The sequence below is a fragment of the Mytilus galloprovincialis genome, chromosome 12, assembly GCF_965363235.1.
Source record: "Mytilus galloprovincialis chromosome 12, xbMytGall1.hap1.1, whole genome shotgun sequence".
NCBI classification, from domain to species: domain Eukaryota; kingdom Metazoa; phylum Mollusca; class Bivalvia; order Mytilida; family Mytilidae; genus Mytilus; species Mytilus galloprovincialis.
This window is the reverse complement of record NC_134849.1, coordinates 27244309-27248359: the sequence shown is the minus strand read 5'-3', so window position 1 is coordinate 27248359 and position 4051 is coordinate 27244309. Positions and strand designations below refer to the sequence as shown.

The 4051-nt window shown below is 30.8% G+C and overlaps 1 long non-coding RNA gene across 1 annotated transcript; it reads right to left on the bottom strand.

The window, feature by feature from the left end:
* Window positions 1–1602: 1602 nt before the first annotated feature.
* On the bottom strand, window positions 1603–3679 carry LOC143054555 (uncharacterized). Its single transcript, XR_012971730.1, has 3 exons — window positions 3587–3679; window positions 2728–2872; window positions 1603–1738 (listed from the first exon to the last, which is right to left on the bottom strand). It is a non-coding gene; the product is annotated as an uncharacterized LOC143054555 (long non-coding RNA).
* Window positions 3680–4051: the final 372 nt, after the last annotated feature.

Genomic DNA, 4051 nt, shown 5'->3' with positions numbered 1-4051 from the left:
GTACCTGTTAAGCATTTTCGCCATCTATTCTATCATCTAAACAGCAACATTTCCAGTGCAGTTTTAAACATCTTTCTTTACAGCCTGATTAGTCTTTGTTCCACTCCAAACCACGTTTGAAAGAGCAAAGTACTAAACTTCTTTGTCGTCGCTTATTCTCATCTACCGTGACATCCATTTAATATCTGACGATTTTATTAACTCATTACAAAAGGCTAAATCACTGATTAATGTTCAGTAAGATTTATGCAATCTACATTTTACTTGCAAAAGCACTCTAGGTGGAAGCCCGAAACAACACTCTGCCTAAAGCTTTTACCTGCTTTGAGAGTGTTGTGTGTTTGCTATTAACCGTTCATAATTTAGAACATTATGTGCTTTACTTGATTACATTATATCAATTCAAAAGTGAATTGAAACAGGTTTTAAAATTACTATCATAATGATCATGGCCATTTATAGGCAACACACTTTTAAATGTAGCAGCTGTGTGATATTGATGGCCAATCTGAATTACCCTCCTCGTCCTTTTACAAGTGCGTAAGTCTATTCATGGGCTTAATCTACATCTGCATGACTAAACCTAATGCATTATACTTGTTAATGATAAAACTAGTATACAAACATATTGACAAGGATTGTTATTCCCGTATTATTGTTTAAAATCTGCACAATTACCCGAAATTGTAAAACATCTGGACAAAAAGGACAAAAAAGGAGGTATAATTCATGATACATGTACATGTAATACAAAGCCAATAAGAATCATGAAAAATATTTGACAGAAAACTTATCCATCATTACTGCGTTCACCTGAAGGCCGTATGGTGACATACTGTTGTTAATTTCTGTGTCATTTGTGAATTAGCAACAAGACGTCCACATCATCATTTTTATATTCATAATGATTCAAAATAGATATTACAACCTACAATCGACTCATCTGTATAAATGACATACAAGTAAACACATGGTTTATATATCTTGACAACTTTCACAATTCCAAAACATCTTATAAAGTTGCACGAGAAATATGTATTTTATTTGTTAAACTTATTCTGCCTTGAGATAACCCTCACCTTTCCGTTAATGAAGAAACGTTTAACAACCGCAACACATGATCATAATTTAAGTTTCATCAATTTAAAGAAGTTGGGAACGGAACAATGAAAAAATTCAGAGACAAGTTTCCATTGGCTAATATTTTTACATCACAAGTGACGGAAAGTTACTTATTAATCAGTTGTTCACATTTCTGTAATATGTACATTTAAGAAATAGAACGAACTAACATAATCGTTAAAAGTTATTATTTTCAACGTTATTTGTCTCTGATTGAGAGATGTCGCATTGCAATTATACCATATTGTCAGTTTTGTTCAATTGATTTCATTCACAACTTCTTTTCAATCTGGATAATAACGATCCTGAAGACAAAACATTGTCTAGACACATGTTGAAAGAGGGTAAATGTTATCTTTTAGATATGTTTTTGGTCGCTTTTATTGTTTTGAATTGACGAATGACATACAACATATATTTTTATTTATTGTCTGCAACAATTAAGATATTTGGTAACAGTTTTATTCATTACGTAGTCATTGAAATTATATGTAGCTTGTTATTGTTTGTAGCATCATGTTTCACCATAGAAACTTTTGGTCCACATTCTTTTTATTTTTCCTACCAGTCTCAGGATTAAATATATGATGTGACTGTTGATTGTACGGAAAAAGATCTAAAAGAAAGAAATCAAAATTAATGAATTTTATTACAAATGTTTCTGTTATTCTGTATATCGTTTAACATATAAATGCTAAATGAATGTATTTTCTAATATTTTAAGTCAACTTAAAGGTAGACTGATCCGGAAGCCAAGACAGTTATCACCAGATATTTCCAAGGTCAAGAAGCAATTTAAAGGTCGAATTCAGACACAAATATGCAATTCCTTCTTTGCATGCTTTGTCTCTTTTTTATTACAAGCTTAAAACCTTTAATGGTTTTTCTTTTTTCAAATTGTGACTTGGATTGAAAGTTGTCTAATTGACACTCTTATCCCATCGTCTTATATCTCTCAATCGTTAACATTTGGAAACAAATACAACTAAAACACACGCGGCGCTGTGTAACCGAAATAGACCTAAAACATAAGTCAAATTTACATAAGGACAACTTTACTTGAAGTAGTTGGAAAGCTAGTTTTTTTATTCTTTTGCTTAATTTATCAACGAATAATTAAAGGATTTAATCCACTATTTTGTAAATAAGAAAATGTCCATACCAAGTTAGGAATATGACAGTTGTAAGCAATTCGTTTGATGAGTTTTATTAAATGGTTTTGCCATTTCATTAGGGACTTTCTGTTTATCATTTTCCTCGGAGTTCAGAATTTTTGTGATTTTACTGTTTTTGTTGTAAAGCATATATCTATACCGAATCATTGACTACATGCACGTAGTTGATCCTATTCTTTAACATTTACAAATTATGATACCAGCACTTGATACTACTATTGGAATTTAAATATATGTTAACTGTAAAATCAATTCAACAGTAGGCATTGTTTGTACGTAGATCCAAAGCTGACATCTTTTTGTTTATAAGGTTTAATGAAGCTTAAGGTTGTTTCTCTTTGATATATTGATGTTCGCGAACATACGTTTATACTAAAACTTTAGCATGCATGTCTACTAGCGAAAGAAAAAAAAGTCGCTAACTACTTACTCTTTGAAGAACTTAAACTATCGAATGAGTCCATTGACGATCTGTTAGCGTTTGTAGTGCCTTGGCTTCCTTGGTCTGAACTATTGATTGATTTGTCATCACTACGTTTATTTTTTCTGTTTATTGCAGGAGCAGGGTCTTGCTTCTGCAAAAATGTTTTAAAACATCGAAAACCATACTAGTTGAGCTTGTTATTACAAAACAGCTTCATTTATTGGTCAAATGTTAAATTTAAAAATAAATCTGATTTCAATTTACAGGAAAATTAAAAACAAAAGAAATGTTTAATATCTTTCAATTACTTATACATTTTGATTTTGTTAAACGTATAATGTTGTTTTGTCTTCAACTTTCTTTTCAGTATTTTCTTGTATGCATATATTTCCTTAACTTTTTTGGAACTTTGTGTCCTCAATGCTCTTCCACATGGTCCACCTTTTACTTCTTTGGCTTTATAACTATATTGATCTGAGCGTCACTGATAGGTCTTATATAGACGTATCTGTCGTATCAAATTATAAGCCTGTACCTTTGATAACTATGTGTGCTTGCAAATAATGAATGTCGTTTCAGAATGGGACATCCGGAAATTACTATGCAATTGCGTCTACTTAATTTTGATATCTGATAACTAATTTCAATATTCAAAGAAATACCTACTTCTTTATTAAAATGTTACTCGACTTATTTCCGAGTTGACATATTTAAATATTTTAAACTTCACCTGAACTAATAGTTTTAATTTTTCCATCTTTGTAATACATTCTAAATCAATCCTTTCTTTCTATATTCATTGAACGGTACCCTTATTTCTCTTTCCAGGAATACTCATACTTTAGCACTAAATTATTTAACTAACCTCTGACACATTTTTACTTTGATACTTATTCACACTCCAAGGATCGTCTGTCGAAAAAAAATCAGATTTGACTTTAGCCTTTCTTTCCTGTGCAGCCTTTATTCTATCAGCTCTCTTTTGGACTTCTGTCCTTGTTTCAATCCTACAACAGACAAAAATAACTGATATATAATGAATTACTGTGGTATGTTTTTTTTTCTGTTTTGAAGAAATAAATTCAAAATTTGGGATGCACACTAAAAAGCGCGTTTACCTCGTTTTGAAAAGTGTTCGTCACATTTTTTAAGTTATTTCATATGGACAGAAAAAACAGTAACGTAAATTCTTATAATTCAATTATAAATTCCATTTCAAAAGAGTTGATCATGAAAAAAACGTTGATGACGTCACGGTTAAATATGTCTATGATCTGATACACACAAAACTTTTAGCAAACTGGAAGCAGTGTTTCATCAAAAATACAAA